General features: G+C 44.9%; 1 protein-coding gene across 1 annotated transcript in view; it reads left to right on the top strand.

Annotated features, from left to right (window-relative positions):
* The window catches only part of CFAP61 (cilia and flagella associated protein 61), a 212,286-nt gene that overhangs the window by 163,950 nt on the left and 21,858 nt on the right, over window positions 1–26,478 (top strand). The gene's annotated exons all lie outside the window — the stretch shown is intronic.

Below are 26,478 nucleotides of genomic sequence, written 5' to 3'. Positions count from 1 at the left end.
AGATCGGCTCCTTTACACATGTTTTTTTCCCCAGGGATTTTCTTTCTCTGCATTTCTATATGTTCCATTACACAATCACTTAAGTGGCACTGTGGTATAGCAGAATTGCACAGATACACCAGGGTTTCATGCCGCCATTCACAGAAATACCAGACTTTCTTCCTTAGAAAAAAGAAATGCTATAATGGTTGCAAAGCACGGGAGAGGCCCTGGAGGATGACAGTGTCATGTAAAGCACAAACTACCATGAGTGAGGAATCACGAGCGTACAATGTCTCGTGTAGAAAGGCTCATAGGGACTGGACTGGGAGGAGAACTTTCATGCTATGTGAAGTCCTTTGTTTTGGAATGCCAAATAGTTCCTACACTTTGTCATCCATGTGGCCTCTGCACAGAAGGACAGCCCAGACCTTTCTCCCTCCTACATGGGGCTAGAAGGGTAAAAAAAGCAAGCTCTCAGCTGCAGTGACCTGGCCTCCGTGTTTCTTTGCTCTTTAGAAAATGGCATCCAGCAACACTAAGTCACCCGTGGCTGCCAGTTTTTAATACCTGCAATGGTCCTGCTGCCAATCAGTACAACAGCAAGCAAGAGATCTGAATCTTCTGTGACTGCATTGATGAAGTCCCCAGAGCAATCCCTCCTGGGCCCTCACTGGTCAAGCAAAGATGTGGAATCTGAATCTATGATGTGGGTTCTACAACTAGTGGAAAGGGAGATTAAGGGATAACAAATTTGCAGATGCCCAGGGGAAACTTTAGACTCACCACATGAAGGCGCATAAAAAGCATCACAGAATTGGGACACTTCTCATAGCAGCGCAAAGAAGCACCTGTTAAGAAGTATGCTTTCATTTCCATGTACATGCATATTACATACATGTCAATCAAGCACAAGCGTGAGGGATCTTTTGGCACTGAACTCTGGGTGCTTAGGAAAACCTGATACCCCAAAATTGGAAGATTCAGAGACCACAGGCAAGGTCCTTGAAAGCAATTATTTGTTTTATTGAAGAAGAATTTAAAATGAATTAAACTCACACATAAGGGGAATTAGAACATGCTGTACATCAAAACTGAGAAGTTAAAAGATCACAAGCATCTACAAATCAGTAATAAAACTAGGTACAATGGGATACATAGAAAATTGTGTGTAGATGTGTGTATGTGTGTTCAAAAAGGGGGGGTGGAACTGTGGCATTTTAAAGAGAACAGTTTACTTCAACCATTGAGCCAAAGGACAGCAGCTGGCATTTAAATTAAAGCTAGCCCTTGAAGAGGGGGCCAAATGCCAGTACAAAATATGTGGTCATGAGCACCTTTTTAGCAAAGTGTGTGTGTGTGTGTGTGTGTGGCTAATTATGGAGAAAGGGGAAGAAAGGAGGCAGGGAAGAAGTTCCAGTCTGGGATAATTTGAATGATGGAGAAATGGGTTTGGGAGAATTCTGAGAATGTTTTGAGGTCAATCAGAATGGAAATGCTTTGTGAAGCAATTTGGTCAAAATACACATTTGCACAGAAACGAATTAGCTCTTTCCACGGTATACGCAGCACTGTATTCCTCCTCTTTTGCGGAGCAAACGGAAACTGAAGCCGCATTAGTTGGGGTGGGGTGGGTGAGTAGAAATGAACGTCATCAGTTGTGTAGGTGCGGGGCAGACAATGAGTGCAGGTTTGCTCCTCCTCCCTTCCTCCCTCACGTGTTCAGCAAAGTGCAGTGGAGGACATGCTTATGAGTGGATGTTCATGACAAGCCACACATACCCCTCCCCACACACACATTTATCAGGCAGGCAGGCAGCTGCTGCCATCCAGAGACTGAGCAGAATGAGTGGGAGTGCAAGAGGCGCTGAGAGCAGAAAGCGCGGGGCCAGCAAGGAGGGAAAGTGAGCACCGCGTTGTCTTTGATGTATGTTAACTGCCCAATCAACATGTTTCCCCCTGCTTCCACATGGGCTCAATGAAGTGCTTCCAAGTACACGTTCATGAAAATTATCTGCCCTGGCATCCACCCTTTCTGAGCTACGCAGCTGCAAATGAACAGGCATCCACCGTTCCTTAGCTGTGCTCCTTCATAGCTGCACAGTTTCAAAATGGCAGGGCTGGTTCCCTTCCCCACTCCCGCACTTAAAGTGAGAGGTAGTGACTGAGCCCACATCTGCAACAGCAGTTTCAAAGCAGCAGGGCTGCTCCTGTACCCAGCAAAGTGGAACTGAAGGCAATGAGTGACTTCCAGATAGACATGTTTACCTCTCTGCTCTCCCCACGCCGCCACCCCACACAACTTTCCCTTCCACCAGCCCACACTGAAGCCAGCTGAGTTCACACGGGCTCCCGAACAGCACTGAAGCTGCTGTGACGGGAAAATCCGACACAAAATGAGTTTGAAAAAACCCAGATTTAGGGCAAGAAACGCCATGCAAGCTATGGGGAGCAGCATGCGTCATCTGACATGATTGACTTGGAGGTGGAGTAGAACCCAAGTAAAAGCCCCATGTAGTTGGGCCTTTGGAGTGGGCAGAGAAGAGCAAATGCAGGAGTTTAGGAAAAAAGTGAATGGAGAGGCTTAAAAACAACAATAGGGAGCTCCAAAGCCAAGGGATTTGGAGCTGGGGATGGGGTTAATATTAGGAAAAACAGAGAAAAAATCTGTTGGCTTATGTTAAGGAAAATAAAAATTAATGCAAAGATTTACCTGCTGACTTGTGAGTGTCGGAAGCTCTGTTGAGCCTCTTCTGGAAAAAGAAGGGGAGACAGAGAGAAAGAAGGGGGGTTTCTCTTCTCAGCAGTAAGTGTGAGGAGTCTTCCTGGATGGAGAAAACTCTTCTGCAAAATCCAGGGATCTGGGTGCTCTTTTTTTTATCCCTCCTCTCAGGATTTAGTAATTAAAATAAAAACAAAATGAGTTCTCACTTTGAGATTGCTCATCAAATGTTGGAAAATGGATTTTTAGGTGTCAGACAGTGAAAAGAGAAGCCGACAGTGGGCTGGTGTGCACAATTGCTGTCGCCCACCGTGGCCTATTTAAAAGGGTGCCCAGCATGTTCCGCAATGAACCGTGGCTTATTTAAGCCACGGTTTGTTGCGGAACATGCTGGTCACCCTTTTGAATATTTAGGACAAGGCAGGCAGGCACAATGACTTATTGTGTTGTGCAAACCCAGCAAGGGTGGCTTATGTGAGGCTTAAACCCTTGCCTAACCCTAAAACCCTATGCGAGGGTTGTTTAATCCTCATATAAGCCTTCCTCACCAGGTTCACACAACACGATAAGCCATGGCAACTGCCCGCCAAGGCTTGAATATTCAGAATGGCTGCCAGCACATGCTGCAACTAGGGGTGTACGAAACTCCCTTACCTGGACTCCGTGGGGGTCCGTGGTGGGGAGGCGATCCGTCCCTCCCCCCGGAATCCTCGCCGGCTGGTTCCACCCTGCGGCAAGTCCGTGGGGCCTCCAGCCAGCTCCGAAGTGCCAGCAATATGGCCACCGTTGCCGTATTGCTGATGGGCCGGATTGACTGCGGCCGCAAATGGCATCCGGGACACCATTTGCAGCCGTAAAGGCCTTATTTAAGTTAAATGCAGCCATTCACTTCGGAGCTGGCCAGCAGGGAGGATCCGGCCAGCGAGGATTCCTTATGGAGGCGGAGGTAAGTCTTCCGATCCTCCACGGACTCCGGGGGGCCAGATTCTTTTGAATCCGGCCTCACTGGGGTCCGTGGAGGATTTCTCCCCCATTTCTCCTAGCTGCAACCCACCATGGCTTAGGTAAGCCACAGTGGGCTGCAGTGATTGTACAAACCTTGTCACTGGCTTCTCCTTCCTGATGTGAGGAATGGGGGGTGGGGAGTTGATGGGTAATATCTCCGGCTATCACAGATCCAAGTAAGAAAGATAGTGAAGGGGATTTTGGTGATTGTCTTAAACAAAGGGGCTTCACTGAACTGTCAAAAAGGTTGTGTAGGGTTGGCATAACCAACTTTATCCTTTTTCTCTCTTTTGAGGAAAAAGTTGCCTCTTCTCCTTCTTTTAATTCTGTCCTGACACAATATTGGGGGATTTCAGGGTCTCACAGCTTGAAAGGTGTTAAAAATACTTTAAACATTTACCGAAAGTAAACTGGCCAATAATTTTCCTTCCACCTGGCTTAAACGGGAAGATTAGAAATCAGCTTAACATATTTCTTGATGGGGCTTCTATGGTCCCTGTTCTATTGTCCCTGAGACAAGATCTGAAATTTGCAAGTGCTAATATAGAGGAATGCAGGCAATCAGAGCGTAAGGACTGGCCAGAAAGTTGTTTGCAAGAAATCACTTACACAGTTTCACTTAGTGGAACTTGTTGTTCTGCTTTTCTCCAAGAGCAAGAGAACCAGCCCTCTTCCAGATACAGCCCCTTTCTTCCCCCCCAACAATAGAATTTTGGGTGCTTTGTAACACACCAGAAGCGCAAAAGCAGGAAATGCTCCACTGGTGTTTCACCATCTCCCTTAAATAAGCAAGAGAACTATGTGGAAGAGGGGCTTTCCTCTTCCAGCTATACACCTTTGTATATTCGGAGACCAGATCATCTAGCTCACTCCTTCTGCCAGCTCTGATCAGATGCGAGATCTGATGCCTCCACTGGAATTAAGGATCAGCTGGGCTGTGGAGAATAGTAGGTGGGGCTCCTGGGGCTCTGCAGGCTGCACAGAGAGCTGCCGAGGGTCACAGGCAGGCCACAGGTTGCCCACATCTGAGACAGAGGTTGAAACAAAAACATCCTAGACAGTTTCCTTTTAGCTGTGTTTAAAATCCTCCAGTTACCAAATTATGTAAACCAAGATAGACCTGCCATGCAGCGGGGTGAAGCAATCTGTTTGATGTGGCATCGTGAGAGGCGGGATAGATGAAGCTAGGAATTGGTGTCTGAATGGTGCAGCTGTTTCCCTGGTGCTATTCTTTTTTATCAGGCTTGGGAAAAAGGAATTTTGCTTTGCTCTAACATGTCAGGAATGTAGAAGCAGTTATAGAACATGGAATGGATGGGGCAGGGCAGGGCAGGCGAGGGAGAGCAATGTTATTTGCGCTTCACAACTGATGCCCTGCCGGGCTGAAGCTGACAAGGCGGGTGGGGCGGTGGAGGCAGTCTTTGCCTTGCTGTCCTCTGATCTTTTTTTTTTTTTTGCTAGACAGGCTTTTTAGCCCGTCTAGTGAGGCCACTTTGGAGGAGGAGGGAAGAAGGCTGAAGGAGGCTCAGGATAAATGGTCTACTGGCCACTTCGGTCTCCTCCCCTCCCCACCCACTGGAACGTTTCCCCCTTTCTGAGGTCGATTTTCCAACCTTGGAGAGGCAGCCAGTGCAGTTCTCTTCACGCAGGCTGTAAGGAGTTGGGGACAGAGCACATCGGAGGGGGGAATCTGAGCCATTCTGTGGTCCCTCGGACACTTACCCAGGGACCTTGGGATTGCTCTCCCCGTCTAGGTGTCAGGTTTTCCCGATCTCCCCAGCACACATGCTCAGGCAATCTGGCACTGGGCACCCAAATTAGTGAGATTTCTTTATTGCAGAGAATCCCACGGCAAAAGGTTTATGGTTACACTCTTCAGAAATCATATAGCTGATGGTCAGTAGCTATAGGCTCTATGTAATTCCAGAACAGTCCAAAGCTAAACACTACTACTGTGACTGAGAAAGATCCTCATCAATGTGGTTTCTCCGTTGCCATCTCCATGGTTCTGAACACTAGGGAAGGGACTCTGGATTCTTGGGTACCTAACCCAGACAATCCTTTCATGGGGTTCCAACCCCAGACATGAAAAGGGAATGATTCCTGGAATGAACCCATCAGGCAATCAAATAATAACTTCTTGAAAGGCCTAAAGAACCCACACCAATAGAGTTCAACTTTGAATCTTTTGTTGATAACTCCAGGCTACATGGTCAAGGCCCATCAAGATCAAGGCAAGGGCATACCCACACACACAAAGAGTTCCAGGCTACCACGTTCGCATTGGCAACTCCATGCTGCATGAGTTGTGGCAGAGGGAAGTCCAAAAGTCATAGATCAAACCCAGCCTGCCAAAAACCGAGCTGACTACAAACACAGGCACACAATCCACAGCCACGAGAGTTGAAGTCTATGAGAAGCCTCACAGTACTTTTCATAGGAAGTCCTTAACAATCCAAAGTTCTGGTCCATATGCAGAGTGCCTCCAAAAGCCCAGATGATGATGGATCCAAACAGAGGAGGCTTCAGACAATGATGACAAGATGTTCCTAGCAAAGGCTCTTCGCCTTCGCATCAGCTTAAAAGGGAAGGAGTGACTATAGCACACCCCCGCCAGATCCCTCAACAGACAAGGGCCTTTAGCCTTTCAGCAAGGCCCCTGTTTGAACAGGGCGTCACTGCTCAGCCCTCCAGCAGTGACACATCAACCTGGGCAACCCTTCTGCAAACCTCACCCCACCTCTGTCAGGTTCTCATGGACAGCTCCCAGCCTCCCTGCCTGCCAAGGCCAGACCAGCAGGTGGACAGGGAGTCGGGTGACTCCCCCTGGCTCTGCGCTGAGAACACCGGCAGAGATGAGTTCACACAGACTCTGACATTCCAGAGGCTGAATTGGCCCAAACCCTTCCAGGCTACTTCCAATCAAATCCTGGCTATAACCTACAAGGCCCACTGCAGTACCGAAGCTGGGCCCTGACACTAGGGACTAAAATTACCTAGCTGCACCACTGCCATTTGGGCTCCATGTCAGCTAGCAAAAAGTGGCCTGAGGATGTTGCTACTGCTTCATGCCACCACCTAGATATTCAGGGTTCTCTTTTTCCCCAGTCAGATTTTGTATTTGCATAGAGATGACTGATAAAGCACAAATAAGAGCTTAATATACAATATAAACATATAGCAAATCCACTATAACATTAATTCAGTTTCGTATCAATATTGCATTGTTATATTCATGTATTCTATACCCTTACCATCCATATTGACTGTGGAACTATGAATGTAGAGGTAACCATTTACAGTATGCTAGCCACTACTTGTATTTACTTGTAACACGGTCAGCACTGTATAATTTGCTGTTAAAAGTATCATTTGTCCAGTTTCAGAAGGAGCAGATACATAAACGGATGTGTTATCCTTGATGATTATACAGACTGTCAAGACAACACAGAGGGTTGTAGAAAGCAACATAAGCCTCCGGAGATTCTTATGCATGTCTGGTAGTTGCCTCAGTGCCAGCAGTGCAAAGAAACTTTTCAAAATATCTAATATCCATAGCTATAGGGAAGCCACAGCATTAAAAAAATTATTTCCCCACAAATACAGTTTCGATTTATCTAGCTTTCTAGGGCAAACAGTATGGAAATACTGTATTGGTTTATTTAATTTAATTTCTGTTGTACCCATTCCCACAGACATGAGGTAGGTAACAAAGGCAGAAGCATGCTTCTTCAGTCCTTTTGTAACTGGATTAGTCCCTCCCCGCCACACGCACAATATCCATTGCCAGGAATGAACTCAGTGAAACAGCTGTCACCTGGGAGTTAATTTGCCTCTTTGTGACATGCAAATTATCTTTTAAATTAGAGGCCATATCTAGCCATGAATTTTCTCATTGCCTTGCATTCATCACATTGAAGGCTTTAACCCTGTGGTGCTGGATTTTGTGATCACAAAATTAAGTTTCAAAATTAATTAAATTTCAAAATTAACAGTGACAAAATTTCAAATAAGTTTCAAGATTAATTACATTCCAAAATTAAAAGTGACAACTGGGCCACAAGAGTAATTCATCCCACCAGGTCTAACAGTGTGGCACATCTTGTGCTTCTTATACAGACTAGCCTCTTGTACCCCAGCTCAGTTAATCCAAGTTAACTGCAACAGGGACTTGAGGTGTTAGAACTACTTCAATATCCTATCACTAGCCTCTGTCAGGCAAACCCTATAGCCCAGAGATGGGAAACCTCTGGCCTGTGGACATGCTAATGCCTGTAGGGGTTCCCCCATCTGGTCTGGTAGTTTCTTGCCCTGGACTTACCCCCTCTGCCATGGAGGGAAACACTCTTATCTCCAGTCAGCAGCTGATCGGAGATAAGTGCTTTCCCTTCGTTAAGGAAATATCCAAGGCAGGTTAGGCTGAACAGTTAGAAATGTATTAAAGCACATCACAGCTATGGGAGAGACAGTCGACCCTGTGTCTCTCCAAAAAAAGAAAACAGGATAAATTTATACAGACTGAAAGTTGGAGAACAAAGAAAATACACGACACATGCTCAAGAGCTAATTTAGCTCAGCAACAGTCTTATCAGCACAGCTGCCCTCTTCTCTTTAGGGATGAGCTTACTTTGGTGGATAGGAATTTCTTGCTTATAATGAGCAAGTTACAATTACCTTCTCATGGTCAGACACATACACATTCTCTCAATCCCATCAGGCACCTGAACCAAACTACTTACAAGGTCTAGTCGGGCCTACCTTCACAACCCCCATTTGAGCCTATCAGGCTCACCATCTATACTTAACAATACAAGTACAATACAATCAGTTGTTCAATTTCTTTTATCTCTCTCTTTCTCTTCTTTTCACATTTCTCTTTGCATTCTACTGACCATCTGGTGCAGTTCAGCTTTATGTATAGTTTAAGTAAGGAATCTGATACAACATTTACTCAAAGCAATGGTTACCTGGAACACAACAATTATGCTTATTACATTGCACATTTTGCTAGGAGGCTGTTTCTGGTAAATCTAGGTAACAGGCTTTAATCATTTTAGTCTGATTTAGTGGGATTTGGATCATTGGTGTGCCCCTATGAGCATGGACTGGCACATGGCCGCAGATCTAGCAGTGGGTACATTTAAATCCACCTGAATCTGGTTCACCACTTTCAGGAAAGTGAAAGCAGAGTTTTGTTCTCTGCTTTCAGGCAACAAAAGATGTCAAGCAGGAGCAGGATGCAGATGGGCCACATCATGAGAATGTGCCTCTGGTGGATGCTGAGACAACTCTTTCTTCTCTAACAGGTGCTAGGCTTATGCTCACTTTGCCAGCAAGTGCTTGGCTCACTAATGGTTTCTTAGAGGTGGCTATTTTGTAATCCAGAGGAGTACAAATTGCTAAAAGTCTAAGAAGATCAGCTTAGGCTGATATACCAACTACACCCTTATCTAGACAGAGTTAGCCTAGCTACAGTTATGCATGCTCTGATAACCTCTTGTCTGGATTATGGCAATGTGTTATATGCGGGGCTGCCTTTGAAAACACTCCAGAAACTTCAGCTAGTCCAAAACAGGGCAGCAAGATTGTTAACAGGGACTGGCCTACGAAATCACATTACAGCAGTACTTTTCCAGCTGCACTGGCTGCCAGTCCATTTCTGGGCCCAATTCAAAGTGCTGGTATTAACATTCAAAGCCCTAAACGACTTGGGGCCAAGTTATCTGAAGGATTGCCTCCTCCCATATGCACCTGCCTGGACCCTAAGATCATCCTCAGGCCCTTCTCTGGGACCCCTGCCAATACAAGTGAGACTGGTGGATACCAGGAGGAGGGCCTTCTCTGCTATGGCCCCCCAGCTATGGAATGGGCTCGCTAGAGAGGTTTGCCTGGCACCTATGTTGTTCTTCTTCTGGCACCAGGTGAATACCTTTTTATTCTCCCAGTATTTTAGCATTTTAGCTTCTTAATCTTTTAGCTCTGGTGTTTTAAATCTGTATTCTAAATCTCTGCATTGCTACTAGGTTTTATTCTGATTGTACTGTTATATTGTGGTTTTAAGCTTTTATATTTTAGATTGTTTTATGCAGCACTTTGTGGTTAAATTTTTGTGAACCACCCAGAGAACATTGGCTATTAGGCGAGATAGATAGATAGATAGATAGATAGATAGATAGATAGATAATCTCACACGATGGCAGGAAAAAGAGCAACAAGCCAGTATCATGATGATGTTCTTCTCTTTTGGGTCCAAAATGGCTCAAAGCGCTGATGAACTCTATGTTAGGGCACATCCATCATTGTGTGGCTCTGGGGCACATTGTCTTCAGGAGCAACACTTTCTTGCAGTGGGATGCAGGAATCCAGGTAGGCTGTCTTTGCAGCTTTATGGCAGTATGGGTGGTCAACAGCACCTGATGGGGTCTTTTCCAGTGAGGCTCAAGGGAAGACTTCTTCTGATGGACTTTGATGAAGACTCCATCTCTAGGCTACAGGTTGTGAACTGTATCGTAGAAACATCTGGAAGTGCTTTTTAACCTGTGAATGGAAAGCCTTCACACACTTCATTAATGCTTGGCAATAGTTCAACACAGTCTCATCCCGTAAATGCAAGTTAGTAAGAGGTTCTTTAATAGGTGCTGAAGACAGGAGTCTCATGGGTCTTCCCATAAGATTCTCATGGGGATGGAGTCCTGTCTGTCGGTGTGAAGTTGCATGCATGCTCAGCAGGGCCAAAGTTAGAGCATCAGGCCATTTAAGTCCAGTTTCAGCACAGATTTTGGCTACTTTGTTCTTTAAGATTCCATTCTTTTTTTCTACCAACCTGGCTGGCTGGGAATGGTAGGGGCACTGGAAATGCTGTTGAATTTGCAGAGCTTTGTACACACAACTACTAATACATATTTAAAAGAAAAACATTTCTTCAGCTGAATGAAATCTATATGTATGTTCAAAGAAAGCATACACGTTTCTTAATTCACCGTTTAGTCACTCTGGTTTCCGGGGGAGTGACGGGGCATTGTACTTTGGGGCTGGTTATCTAAGCAGGTAGTGCACCTTTCTTCTTTCAGATGAGAACAGGTAACAGGCCAATTTATCTAAGATTTTATAGAGCAAGTCTCACTAAGTTAGAAAACTGGTAGAAAGTACACACACTGCTTCCCTCCCGCCCCCCTTCACCAAGGCCTTTCTCTTTTGGCAGCAAAATAAGTTTCTCACAGTGCAGAAAGAAGCATTCTTTATCTGTTAGAAGGTATACAGTGTGAAGAGCGATTACTTCCATTGTTGTAGTTTCTGTTAGTAGCAAAAAGTGTGGCTTTCACTGTATGTGAATACAGCTATGAGAACAAACTCTAAAATCATGAAAATTGCCAACTTTCTAGCATATCAGTATACTTGTGCTACTGATTACTGCATTATTATTGCATATGATTCTGGGCAAATTCACACATGACTGCTTGCTATTCCTCTGCAACCAAATCTAATACATTCCACTTCTTGAATTTTGACAGGTTCCATATGCAGTTTTTCATTAAACAATTAAAACAAATCATACATTATTAAGCTTGCTAGGCTACATACAAAGCAAAAAGACAAAGCAAGAAAATAACAATAACTAATATAACAATGGTATAAGGCACAACACATAGGAATTCAAATCTACTGTCACCTCAGTGTACAAATATATCTCACTAGTGACTTTCAGTAAAAGTTTACACTTGCTTAGACCACCTTAAAACCTCATTTTCATCTCAACAGCATCATTCTAGCACATGCAGCATCCTTCAACAAACATTCAGTTTAGCTTGCATTTTCTTTATGTGAAGTAAGTCTTATTGGTACTCACAGAAGGCTGGGCTTAAGCTGCAATACATGTTCAAACACATTGGCCAATACATGACCATACAGACAGTCCTCAACCAGCACTCACTCTCTATTGCCAGTCACACAGCCATTGCATCATGATTTTTACACAGGAGAAGCTGCTATTGTAGCTTTTGGGTGGCATATAGGACAACCTGCCTAACAGACCCAAAGGACAGGCATTTCATAGAATCTTAGAATAGTAGGGTTGGAAGGGGCCTACAAGGCCATTGAGTCCAACCCCCTGCTCAATGCAGGAATCCAAGTCAGAGCATCCCTGATAGATGGCTGTCCAGCCTCTTCTTGAATGCCTCCAGTGTGGGAGAGCCCACCACCTCCCTAGGGAATTGGTTCCATTGTCGTATTGATCTAACAGTCAGGAAGTTTTTCCTGATGTTCAGCTGGAATCTGGCTTCCTGTAACTTGAGCCCATTATTCTGTGTCCTGCACTGTGGGATAATCGAGATCCTGGCCTTCCTCTCTGTGACAACCTTTCAAGTACTTGAAGAGCGCTATCATATCTCCCCTCTGTCTTCTCTTCTCAAGGCTAAACATGCCCAGTTCTTTCAGTCTCTCTTCATAGGGATTTGTTTCCAATCCCCTGATCATCTTTGTTGCCCTCCACTGAACCCTCTCCAGTTTGTCTGCATCCCTCTTAAAATGTGGTGCCCAGAACTGGATACAGTACTCCAGATGAGGCCTAACCAGTGCCTAGTAGAGGGGAACTAGTACTTCCCGAGATTTGGAAGCTATACTATTAATGCAGCCCAAAATAGCCTTTGCCTTTTTTGCAGCCACATCACATTGTTGGCTCATATTCAGCTTGTGATGTGCAACAATTCCAAGATCCTTCTCGCTTGTAGTGTTGTTGAGCCACGTATCCCCCATCTTGTATCTGTGCATTTGGTTTCTTTTTCCTAGGTGCAGAACTTGGCATTTATCTCTGTTAAATTTCAGTCTGTTGTTTTCTGCCCAGCACTCCAGTCTATCCAGATCACTTTGAATTTTGTTTCTGTCTTCCAAAGTATTAGCTATCCCACCCAATTTTGTGTCATCTGCAAATTTGATCAGCATTCCCTGCACCACCTCCTCCAAGTCATTAATAAAAATGTTGAAGAGCACTGGGCCCAGGACTGAGCGCTGCGGTACCCCACTCATTACCTCTCCCCAATTTGAGAAGATCCCATTGATAAGCATTCTTTGAGTCTGATTCTGTAGCCAACTGTGGATCTACCTGATCGTTGTTTCATCTAGCCCACTTTGAGCTAGTTTGCTCATCAGGATATCATGGGGTGCTTTGCAAAAGCTTTGCTGAAGTCGAGGTATATGATGTCTACAGCATTCCCACAGTCCACAAGGGAGGCTACTTGATCAAAAAATGAGATCAGATTCGTGTGGCAGGATTTGTTCTTGACAAATCCATGTTGGCTTCGAGTCATCACTGCATTGTCTTCAAGGTGCTTCCAGATGGATTCCTTTATCATCTGCTCCAGAATTTTCCCAGGGATTGATGTCAGACTGACTGGTCTGTAGTTCCCAGGTTCCTCCTTTTTGCCCTTTTTGAAGATAGGGACAACATTAGCCCTCCTCCAGTCATCTGGCACTTCACCCGTCCTCCATGATTTCTCAAAGAGAATAGACAGGGGTTCTGAGAGTTCTTATGCCAGTTCCTTTATTACTCTAGGATGCAGTTCATCTGGCCCTGAAGATTTGAACTCATTCAAAGTAAGTAGATGTTTCTTGACCATATACCTATCGATCTCAAGCTGCAATCCTGCCCCTTCAGCCTGTACTTTGCCTTTGCCAGGGGGTCACAGACCCTCTTTTGGGAGAAGACTGAGCCAAAGTAGGAATAGAGCACCTCTGCCTTTTCTTTGTCATCTGTTATCATTTTGCCATCCTTATTTAGTAGCTGAACCACCATTTCTTTCCTCTTTTACTATGCACGTAGCTGAAGAAAGCCTTTTTGTTGCTTTTAGCATCCCTTTTAGCACCTGAGCTCATTCTCAGCTTTAGCCTTCCTGACACCATCCCTGCAATTCTGTGCTACCTGCCTGTACTCTTCCTTTGTTGCTTGGCCTTCCTTCCACTTCCTATATGTGTCCTTTTTTGTTTTCAGATCATCTCTAAGCTTTTTGTGAAGCCACATTGGCTTCTTCTGTTGTCTTCCACCATTTCTTTGATGACTAAGAGGAGTAAAAAAATTCTACACCCCCACATAGCAGGAACCATAGGCACAAATACAGATATAAAGACATTTTCTCTAAAAGCAACAGTAAAAACGAAGTTACTGGGCACATTAAACACATTATTCATATTTATGCAACTTGCTTGATCTCAGTCATTGTGGCACCTTCATCCCTCAGGGGACTGACTCAATCGATTCTACCCTTCTTATCTGTTACTACAAGGTGGGGAAGAAGGGCCATGGGCACTACCAGGCGACCATCTGGAGAGTGCCACAAATGGTCAGTGTACTGAGAACAACCAGCCAGTCTCCACTTTTCTTTTTCAACATTTGGGCCTGATTTTGGAGTTGTGCAACATCTTCAAAAGTTGCTTTGGGATACTGGTTTATTGCTGAAAGGAATAAGGCAGTAGCCCTAGTGGGAGCAAAAAGTTCTGATACTTGAGCAAAGGTACAGTTAGGCAAAAGATTTCTTTGACAAGACTCATCCACAAAATATACACAATCTATATTAGTCAGTGGCTCATCTGACAAGTCTGGATGTGGCTTTGCTAAGTGCTCTACCACTTCTAAACAGTCATAAGGGATACTTTCAGAAGGATCAAGCAGCAAAGAAGCAGGATTTAGAGTGGAACAATGTTGCACTGTAATATGACTACTAGAGAGAAGCAAAATTTCATACCTGAAGAGGCATGATTGAGATAGGTGCGGAGTCTTTATTTTAAGTAGAAGAGCTGTCACTGAGTGAGGTACACAAAGAGTTAAAGGAGACCTTAACACAATATTTTCAGAGGCTTGAACAAGGAGGGCAGTGGCTGCAGAGTCAAGGAAAGTAATATGTTACTGGTCAGTTCTTATTTCCATGCTTTTAGGTAAGCACACTAACAGCACAAGAATTTTTTTCCTCATAACAAAAGAGTGAACAGAATAATCAGGAAACCCAAGTTGTTTTAGAACTGTGATTTTTTTTTGGAGCAGTGGAAGCAGATTCAGCTTCAGAAGACCAGGGAAATGGCTCAGGATTATCTAAATATACTCTGTCAGGGAACAAAGATAGCGCAACCAAGTTTACACAAAAGGTCTCTGGTCAATGGAAAGAAACGGGAGCTGATGACGTTACAAACCTCTTGGCTGTCTTAAAAGTTCTGAGGAAGGGGGGAGGAGGGGGAAGTGGCTGGGATGTGTGAAGTGTTTTTTCTTTTTTAAATGTCTTTAGATGATCCATATAGTCTGCTGTAGCCTCACTTTTGTTCTGTTTACAATTGATGATTTTTAGCCTAGTCAGTTTTCTGCAGACAAATTTCAGGGATTGTTCCTAGGAGTCTGATGTGCGCCTGGTCTAAAGTATTAAGATCAGCTGGTTCTTGATTTGGCCAATTTGCTTGTTCCTTTAATTTAGTGCATACTTCTTGGGGCAAAATAACTCGCATGAGTTCGTTCATGCTAGCCCAATTAGGATTTTAACAAGTGATCACTGTTTGCAATTCTTCTCTAAATTTCTGTGGCTTTTCTCTGATGTTTCAAAATTTGACCTGGTCTTTCAGGGGGGGTTGGAGTCATAGAATCATAGAATAGTAGGGTTGGAAGGGGCCTACAAGGCCATCGAGTCCAACCCCCTGCTCAATGCAGGAATCCAGGTCAGAGCATCCCTGACAGATGGCTGTCCAGCCTCTTCTTGAATGCCTCCAGTGTGGGAGAGCCCACCACCTCCCTAGGTAATTGATTCCATTGTCGTATTGCTCTAACAGTCAGGAGGATTTTCCCTGATGTTCAGCTGGAATCTGGCTTCTTGTCACTTGAGCCCATTTTCTGTGTCCTGTACTCTGGGATGATCGAGAAGAGATCCTGGCCTTCCTCTCTGTGACAACCTTTCAAGTACTTGAAGAGGGCTATCCTATCTCCCCTCAGTCTTCTCTTCTCAAGGCTAAACATGCCCAGTTCTTTCGCTCTCTCTTCATAGGGCTTTGTTTCCAGTCCCCTGATCATCTTTGTTGCCCTGCTCTGAACCCTCTCCAGTTTGTCTGCATCCCTCTTAAAATGTGGTGTCCAGAACTGGACACAGTACTCCAGAGTCCTTACGACTCCGCTCCCCGGGACTTAGGTGACCTTTTTGACATCTCAACATACTAATCAAAGAATGCATTCCCATTGACTCTGTGCCACCTTGGAACCCTGAGATTCCAAGGCTCCCTTTAAATGCACAATGCTGTCCAAATCAAAGGTCCCAACCAAAGGAAATTGTTGTCAAGGGCTCCTTGGAGGCCTCTTTCAGTCTAATCCAGTAGCCAAGTCCAGACACAGACAAAGGAATTCCTTTCCAAGCTTTATTCTTCTTTTACAACTTAACAACTCTACAGGTAGCAACTAGATCTGAGCAGCAGAGTACCTATGTCCTAAGTTGGAACAGTTGATCCCCGTTTGGAAGGGAATTACTGGCAGACCCCTGAACTTAAGGACTAGGGAGAGTCCCTCCCTTTTCCCTTGGATCCTCTGGGCGCAGCTGTTGTTTGCGCGCCAACTGGGCACTACGCCTCCTTTCTGCGCCCTCCATTTGGCGCCGCTCTCTGCGTCGGCATCGCACGTCCACCAAGTCTGCTATCCGCACTCGGTCACTGCCTGGACTGCTATCTAATCTAGGAATGCTGGTGGGAGGAATCTCTGTCAGCTGTGGGCCCTGGGAAAGAGGAGCGCGCTCCTCTCCCAGGAGCGACTGCTCTTCCTCAGAATCAGAACTACTCGGGGATTCTATGGGCTCAGTGTCCACCCTGACAATTGTTTGGACAGGTCAAGTTCCATTTGTCCAAAACGTGCAAGTCTGAGGTCCGTAATTCCTGTACATGTACATTGAAGGTGTCCCTTTTTGGCGCTGCAGAATTTGTTTGGCAGAATCCAACCCCAACTTCAGTTCACACAGGTGCACACAGGAAAACAATAAGGAGGTCTCCACAGGTTGCAAAAAATGAAAGGCACTGCCAAATTCCGAGGTACAGTCAGAGACTGACTCTCACTGAATTGGAGGCACAATCAGTCACTCGCAGTCAAAGGAGCTCATACCATGGCAGGGAGTGAAGGAAAGGTCGGGTCACTCACCGCAATCGCCGTTCGTTCAGGAATGTGTTATTCAGGAGGTCTGTGCCTTGCCAGCCAGCTCATACCATGGAGGAAAGCAGGAAAACTCACGCAAGGTTCCAGCAACTATAATTTGCCCTGGTCCTTTTTACCTCAGGTCATACCAGGCAACTCTTGTTCAGTTCTTTTCCTCAATTCACACAAGCAACTCTCATTCACCTGACGTCATATCCCATGGACCTCTGTAACCCCCCTGCCCAAAAAAACCCTTACCAAGTGTTTAAATTACTGACTGTCTCTTTAAAGGTGGTATCCTGTTAGCCAAGGCAGAATTGTCCCATGGGCAACCTCACACTGAGTCCCAGACTTAGAGATTTAAAAAGGTCTCGTACCTTGGTGCACGCTTCTGGGATGTTCCATGAATGGCGGTCCAAATTGGTTCGATTCTCCTCAGCATTTGGGATCCAAGTCACGGCGCCAAATTGTTAAGGAAATATCCAAGGCAGGTTAGGTTGATCAGTCAGAAATGTATTAACGCACATCACCACTGTGGGAGAGACAGTTGACCCTGTGTCTCTCCCAAAAAAAGAAAACAGGATGCATTTATACAGACTGAAAGTTGGAGAACAAAGAAAATACACCACACATGCTCAAGAACTAATTTAGCTCAGCAGTAGTCAGCTGCCTTCTTATCTTTAGGGATGAGCTTACTTTGGTGGATAGGAATTTCTTGCTTATAATGAGTAAGTTACAATTACCTTCTCATGGTCAGACACATACACATTCTCTCAATCCCATCAGGCACCTGAACCAAACTACTTACAAGGTCTAGTCAGGCCTACCTTCGCACCTTGCTCAGCATTGAAAAAGGCTCCCTTTCTCAATGCTTAGCAGTTGATCAGTTTAGCTGTTGATCTGAGATAAGAGCTTTTCCCTATGGGACAGATGGGAGGAAGCTAGTGAGTGTTTCACTCCTATTTCCTTCTGAGCCTTGTCCTGCAAAGGCTTATTTTTCTTACTTCTGACTAGTCATGCAGTCATACAAAGCCTTACCCTGTTTATTTCTGAATAGACATGCTCATGCTTACTTCTGAGTAGGCATGTAGAGGCTTGTTGTTTGAGGGTTTTTTTTAAAGTGCTGCTTAGCAAGTCTTTCTTGCTTTCTTCTACATAGACATGCAAGGGTTTGATATTTGGGATGCCATTTGAAACTGCTGCTGAGTGATTCCGTCCTGCTTACTTTTGAGCAGACATGCATAGCCTTGGACTGCTTATTTATGTTTCGAGATGCTGCTTATGCTCACTTCTTGCATCTGACATGCTCTATAAATTGGTAATAATGGCATGGGGGGCAGGGGTTGTTGGATTTTTCAGCCCCAGCCACTTTTGCCTATGGCCCCACCCACCACTGGAGCATGGCCCGAGAGCTTCTCTAAAATGGAAGTCAGCCTGTGGGCTGAAAAAAGTTTATAAACCACGCTGTAGCCCATTCTGTGTATCTGGTCTCTTTCTCCATTGTACTCAAAAAGTTAGGGCACAAGGTTTTTAAAAGTGCATTTTACTCAACATCACAGTATCATCCATTAAAATTATAAAACTTCTGCTAAACATTGTCTTGTGAATTACTGCATATTACTAAAACTAGATAAACCACAGCTGTCCTTGCAGAATAACAATCAAATATGCACTTATCAATTACATATTAATACTAAGGAAAAGCTTCCATCATAGGTAAGCTTGTGCAAAAATAATACTTGCCAGATAAGTTTCAACCTGTTTGGCTTTTCAGTAACGTCAGTTACAAATAGAAGTCAAGACAGATCTAAGGACCAAATTATGAGGGTAGGAATGTCACTGCCAGAAAATCGTGGACTACCTGAGATTCTCCCAACCCCACCACAATTATTACATTAAAAACAACATCTCAAAATGAATAAAAATCAACATAGAAGCTAGTAAGAAAGGGGTCATGTCAAAGACCGCACACGCCATCACAAATGAAGCTTAAAATCATACTTTGGAGCAAGATCTACCAATTTAAATGCAACTGTGTCAGAAGGCAAGGACAGCCCCAGCACACCCAAGGCTAATTTGAAAAGAACTGGGAGTTAATTACCAAGATAACAGACTTTTGAATGGAATGGTTGGGGGAACTTAAGTCCCTGGAGAGCAAAACATCAGACCTTGCTGGAAAAATGACAGACATATCCAAAATGGTGGGCAGTGCTGTAGCTCTAGGAATTCACATCCAAACCTCCTTAAAAGAACTTAAGAAAGCTAATGTTGAGCTATTAGATCATGTGAAAGAGTTGGAAAATCAGAGCCATCAGCCAAATCTGAGGATTGGTGGGGTCAAGGAATTTGCCGAAGAGAAAGCCCTGGACAGTTTCATCATTCACATACTGTCAAAACTCTTCCCAGATTTGTCGGTGGGCATTTCTACACCAGCCTAAAATCCTGCATATAAGACGGGGCTTTCTGCTTCCATTTTAAATGCAGGATCACCACTGACTCCCTTTACATGCGCTTCCTCCCCCCCTCTACCTATTGGGAGGTTTCATTACACGGAGCTTTTATCCTGCGATTGAGATTGCTCCTTCACAGAAGTTTGCGCGCTCTTTACATGACGCCGTGACCCTGCCGTGACCTCCTGCACTAAATGGCCTTTGTTCCATTTTTAAATAGATCGCAGATAATGATCAAATTACCCCATTTGATTATTATCAAATATATAGATAATGATCATAGATAATGATCAAATTACCCCATTGGGTTCCGCTTGAGTTCCCTCATGAAAAGATGAAAAGCGGAAAGAAGAGGAGCGAGGTCAATGAAAGATAATGAAGACCCAGATATGGGGAGAAGGAGGGGGGAAGGGGAGGGGGGAAAGGTAGCGCGTGTAAAGGGAGTCAGTTGTGATTCTGCATTTAAAATGGAAGCAGAAAGCCCCATGTCAAATGCAGGATTTTAGGGTGGTGTAGAAATGCCCTGAATCTTCTCAAGGAGCAATCCCAATCGCAGGAGAAAAGCTCCATGTGATGAAGCCCAGTGTCTCCTGTGGACATAGACAGGGCACACACATCACCAAAACAGAAAAAATGCATTGCCAAAGAAGAGGACAAAAGAGGACAGATATTTGTATAAAATGTGTGCATGCTAATTTATATGTATCAATGGAAATTTAGAAATAATATCTATAATTAAAACAGAAATGCAATACATCTCATAATTGGGAAGACGGTGACCAAGTGAGCTGTGTGCCTTCTCAGTCTGCTGTCTGAGTATTAACTGTTGATGGGCAACTTCAAGGCCCTTGCTTGGCTTAAAACTCTGGTTTGTTTCCCGCTCAACAACCCAGGCCGTGTCTCCACAACAATGGAAGGAGAAGTTAATGGAGGAGTACCAGGTTTTTTAAAGGGAATCAGCTTTGCTGCACTTTGGTCCATGCAGGGCTCCATGAGCAGGTTCTCCACACCAGTAAAAATTGCTTCACAGAACATACTTCCTGGTGGGGGCAGGGGCAGGACTGAAGGTCATCTGACTGGCAGGGGCTGCTCAACCAATAAGAGAGGCTTCCCCCCCTCTCCCTCCCTTTCTCCTGAAACTCTAGATGCACCTGCATTTCAGGAGCAAGCCTTATTGAGCACAATGAGAGTTACTTCCGAGTAGACAGACATATCCTTGTGCTGGGAAAGGGGGCGGGGGGAGAACACAAAGACGGGAAACCAGCCCCCATTTTAACCCGCAGGATCTCTATAACGAAGGGTTGAAGTAGTTACTTCCTAAAGCAACTAACCAAACAAAGGAGAATCGGAGCCTCGAGATCGTGCTTTACCACACTTAGGGAATTGGGCTTTAAGCTGTGCCATGTGAATTGAGGGGGATTTCTGTAAGTTCTGATGTGGGCATTTAGGGGGCAAGCCGCATTCAGCGCAATGGGAGTTACTTCTGAGGAGACACTATTGGGGTTGTGCAGTGATGGGAAACACACAGGAAACACCCGTGAACAATGGTGAAGTGACGTAATGCAAACATCAGAGAAGTGCATCGTGACATAGGCTAATTACTGACGAAGTGGGAGTGCAGGGCGATTCTGAAGGCTGGAAGGCACAGTGAGGGGATGGCCAGGTGAAAGACACACCCCTGGGCAGGGCTATCATACCAAAATAAATGTAGAGGATAGGGGCATGCAGCACCAGAAGCGTGGAGAATCTGAATTAAAGAAATGAAATGGAGTAAAAGTAGTCTCAGAAAATCCAGCTTTTCCACGGAAATCTCCGGGATGGCTGCAGATTGGCCATGACGTCATCTGCCGTCAAGGACCTTGAAATGCTCCCAATTTGCAGCACAGTCCCCAGGTGGTTTTTGCTATAGCACTATGAACAATGTCAAGTGGCAGGGGATTTTTCTGCCTGAATCTCTGCCCCAGCCTCCAGGCCTTCTGTTTAAGGTGCAGTCCAATGCACGCTTAGACAGAAAAAAGTCCTACAACTCCCAGCATTGGAGTTGTAGGAATTTTTTCTGTTGAAACATGCATAGGATTGTACCCTTAGGGCGCAATCCTATCCAGATAGGCAGCTGCCTTCAAACTCGTAGGTGACTGCCTATCCAAAGCAGGGCTGGAGAAGCATGGAAGGGATCGTTCCCTCCGCGCTTCTCTTTGCCTTGCATTTTCAGCTAGACAGACGATTGCAGCTGTCTAGCTGCGGGAGGACGGAGCACAGGGCAGGCTGCTGTATGACACACTGGATGTGTCATACAAGCATTTCGCCCTCCCCACCCTGCAACGCCCCCAGCCACCCCCCTTTTCGGCCACTCCACGCTCCTCTTGCGAGCACAGATGGAGCTGGAAGTGGGGGGAGGTCGGTTGGTTCCGAGGTTGGTTCCTGGATAACACGATATCCTATGGCCATCTAGCTGCTGTCTAGCGGCCATAGGATTGCTTCCTCCGTCATCTAAACTAAACAACCCATGCCTCATCTTTTAGCTTTGATAATTCAGACCCACAGAATGCTCCATTTGCCTTTAATGGTGGTGTGAGGAAGGAAGGACAGTGTTGTTGTTGTCAGTGTTAGTAATATCTGAATTTCTCAGTGAGGGCCGGCCAGCGTTCCTCTTAGGCGGAGTGAAGCAGCCACCTCAGGTGGAAATGTTGGGAGGCAGCAGCAAGGTGTTGGAGAAGAGACCTGTGTGCCGTGCGCACTGTGCTCCACCTACTAAGTTAGGTGGCTGCCTTCAGGTGCAGTGGAGGATGTTGTTCCACCATCAGTGCTGAAGACAGATCCCTCTGCCTGTCCAGCCAAGCTTTGTACTTTTTGTACATGGAGCTCTTTAATTATCATGCCTTGCACAATATTTTTTGCTCATTTATGGATAAGTGAAAACGGTGCCCCTTTGACCCTGGATGAGGCATCGTTAGACAACGCTTGCTTGTGTTGAGCAGGGGGTTGGACTCAATGGTCTTGTACGCCCCTTCCAACCTTATCATTCTGTGATTCTATGAATAGGACAGGACGTCATCTTGTCCTTCGCCTCAGCCAGCAAAGTGTCTTGGGCTGCCCCTGACAGAAAGCCATCTCAGCATTAATCTGAATATCACATTCCAAGACAAAGATGAAGACATAGACCAGTGTTACTCACCACACAGTAAGATCAATACAGAAGCAGTTAAAGTAAATCAGAAATGGTAAATATAACAAACACTTTCTTAAAACAGATGTTAAGAAGCATAATTTACATGGAAACTATTGGGGGAAGAGGGAGGAACAGTGGTAATGTCAGCAGAGTTCATAAACGGGAGCTCCACTGATCTGTCCTGTTAGCTAGCCTCCTGTTAGGCTGGTGGCCACTCCCATGGGCACAACAGAATGAGCAGGGGCATGGGGGCACTACCAGAAACTGCCCAGAACATTTTAATAGAAACTGCCAAAGCTACATGATTTTTAAAAAGGTAAAATGATCATAGGAAGAGATTTTAATGCAGTAAGGGATGACACGCTTGGTAGAAGGAAATTCAGTGGAGGAAAACAAAAACTTTTTCTGACAAAATCTAGGATTTGAGTCTTTATTTTTGGAAAATGAATGAATCGATACATGGAGATACATTTATCCACAAGGAAAAGACTCCAGTCGCTACTCACACAGGTATGGGACAAATACAAAATTATACTATGAGCTTCATCACATGGACCTTTATCCTGCGATTGAGATTGCTCCTTCATGGAAGTGTGTGGGCTCTTTACATGACGCCATGACCCTGCCGTGACCTTCTTGCACTAAATGTCCTTTGTTCCATTTTTAAATAGATCGCAGATAATGAGCTATCAAATTGCCCCATTGTGTTCTGCTTCAGTTTCCTCCATGAAAAGAGTAAAAGCAGCAAGAAGAGGAGCGAGATCAATGAAAGATAATGGAAGACTCAGATATGGGGAGAAGGTGGTGTGCGGGGAGGAAGCGCATGTAAAGGGAGTCTGTGGTGATCCTGCATTTAAAATGGAAGCAGAAAGCCCCATTTTAAATGCAGGATTTTAGGCTGGTGTAGAAATGTCCTGTATCTTCATCTCTAAGTAATTAATTCAATCTATCAGAACCTCTAACATAGGTCTTACTACGATCTCCGATCATGCTCCAATTTATACAACTTTACAAGTATCTAGAAAACAAAAATCGTTGTATGCATAGAGTTTTAACCAACTGCTATTGCAAAGACAGCATATGGATAAAAACCTAGAAGAAAACATAACTCTTTGACCACAGTGTTACAAATGAATGCATTATGCAACAATATGAGACACAGAGACCTCTTTGGACGATTAAACAACCCACAATTAAACAACCGTGTGAGTTCTTTGTGAGTGGTCATGAGCAAGCGGGCTGGCTCCCACCTACTCTCCCGCTTCTGCTTTGCTAAATAATCAGGAATGCCCCATTCCCAGGTTGCCGTGATGTCGAAAGTCAGAACTTGGGAGGGGGGTCCTCCACTAGTGATATACTCCAAGCTGGCTGTGCGTTGAGGTCGTTAGGGATTGATGACATCGTGACCATCCAGCAGCCACCCCGGAGCTTATCAGGGAAAAACCGGATTTCCTGAGACTGCTTAAAGTATGTTCTGTGAAGCAATTTTTACTGGTGCGGAGAACCTGCTTGTGGAGCCCTGCATGGACCAAAGTGCAGCAAAGCTGATTCCCTTTAAAAAATCTGGTACTCCTCCATTAGCTTCTCCTTCCGTTGTTGTGGAGACACAGCCTGGGTAATTGAGCGGGGAAACAAACCAGAGTTTTAAGCCAAGCAGGGGCCTTGAAGTTGCCCATCAACAGTTAACACTCAGACAGCAGACTGAACAGGCACACAGCTCACTTGGTCACAGTCTTCCCAACTATGATGAGATGTATTGTATTTCTGTTTTAATTATAGATATTATTTCTAAATTTCCATCTATACATATAAATTAGCATGCACACACTTTATACAAATATCTGTCCTCTTTTGTCCTCTTCTTTGGCAATGCATTTTTTCTGTTTTGGTGATGCATAAGTGGCCACCATCCTAGATTCTATGATATACGGAAGCCATTCTCTAATGACGCAACATAGTGTGATCTTCTGCATGTTCCCTCTTCAGTGAGTTTCTGGGCCATTGGTATGATCTCAATACAATATGAATGGGCTTCATATAGCCCACCCTTTTTTGCATTCCCCGCCCCCATTGGTTTCAATGAGAAGGAATTTAACTATGCCAGCTTCAGGCTGGCATAGTTAATAGGCCCAAGCTTGGAGCCTCATTGGAGAACCAGGTGGCTTTGGATCCAGGCCATTCCCAGAATGCTACAGTCAGGGCCAGACATATTGGAACAAGGATAACTGTTTTGGCAGTTGGCCTTTGTACACCACCACATTGAAGTTGAAAGGAAACACACACAGATGGGAGCGAAGTCAGGACTTTCAGCTGTAATTCAAGGGGTTTGACAAAAGTGGGGCACTAACCATTCAGGAAGGACAGCCGGTGGCATACATACACACCCATCGTTGGTGGCTCATAAGTAATGGAACAAACCAACATCATTTCAAACTGAAGGATCGCCTTTAATACCTGGATGAAAATCCTTTGCAGGCAATGACTGCCTGAAGTCTGGAACCCATGGACATCACCAAATGCTGAGTTCCCTCCCTCGAGTTGCTTGCCAGGCCTTTACTGCAGCTACCTGCAGCTGCTGCTTGTTTGTGGGTCTTTCTGCCTTCAGTCTTGTCTTCAGTAAGTGAAAAGCATGCTCTATTGGGTTGAGATCAGGCGACTGACTTGGCCGTTGAAGAACATCCCACTTCTTTGCCTGGAGAAAGTCTTGGGTAGCTTTTGCTGTATGTTTTGGGTCATTATCCATCTGCAATATGAAGCGGCGTCCTATCAGTTTGGCAGCATTTGGCTGAATCTGAGCAGAAAGTATAGCCCTATACACTTCAGAATTCATGCTGCTGCTTTGATCAGCAGTCAGGTCATCAATAAACACCAGTGACCCAGTTCCATTGGCAGCCATACATGCCCATGCCATAACACTGCCTCCTCCATGTTTGACAGATGATGTGGCATGCTTTGGATCATGAGCTGTTCCTTTCCTTCTCCATACTTTTCTCTTCCCATCATTCTGGTACAAGTTAATCTTGGTTTCATCAGTCCAAAGAATCTTATTCCAGAACTGGGCAGGCTTTTTTAGGTGTTTGCTGGCAAAGGCTAATCTGGCCTTTCTGTTCTTGAGCATTACCAGTGGTTTACACCTTGTTGTGAAGCCTCTGTATTTACATTCATAAAGCCGTCTCTTGACTGTAGATATTGACAATGACATATCTACCTCTGCAAGAGTGTTCTTGACCTGGCTAGATGTTGTGAAAGGGTTCTTCTTCACCATGAGCAGAATTCTGCGGTCATCCACCTTAGTTGTCTTCCGTGGTCTTCCAGGCTTTTTGCTGTTGCTGAGCTTGCCAGTTAATTCCTTCTTTTTCAGGATGTTCCAAACTGTTGTATTGGCCACTCCTACTGTTTTTGCTGTCTTTCTGATGGGTTTATTTTGTTTCCTCAACCTAATGATGGCCTCCTTCACTCGCATGGACACCTCTTTGGACCTCGTGTTGGGAGTTGCAGTGAACAGCTACCAAATGCAAATGTAACACTCAGAACCACCTCCAGGCCTTTTATCTGCTTGATTGGGCATGGGGTACCCAGGAAACAGGCCACACCTGGCCATGCAGCTGCTTGTCAGCCATTCGTTCCATTACTTATGAGCCACCAACGATGGGGGTGTGTGTATGCCACTGGCTGACCTTCCTGAATGGTTAGTGCCCCACTTTTGTCAAACCCCTTGAATTACAGCTGAAAGTCCTGACTTCGCTCCCATCTGGGTGTGTTTCCTTTCAACTTCAATGTGGTGGTGTACAGAGGCCAAGTGCCAAAACAGTTGTCCTTGTTCCAATATTTCTGGCCCTGACTGTATGTTTTGGGACCTGCCACTGGTTCTTTCCACCCCATTCTAATCCATTTGGACAGCCTTCTGGGGGCTATGATTGTTCCGTTCATCAAGTAAAATTTACCATAAATGTTAACACTGGTAATCCACTAGTACCGTAATACAATTAAAATATCTCAAAGATAATATCAAATCATA

This window comes from Heloderma suspectum, chromosome 4, assembly GCF_057233095.1.
Source record: "Heloderma suspectum isolate Gila_16-S chromosome 4, 16-S_ref, whole genome shotgun sequence".
NCBI classification, from domain to species: domain Eukaryota; kingdom Metazoa; phylum Chordata; class Lepidosauria; order Squamata; family Helodermatidae; genus Heloderma; species Heloderma suspectum.
The sequence above is the reverse complement of the archived record's forward strand: the minus strand, read 5'-3'. Positions and strand labels throughout refer to the sequence as shown.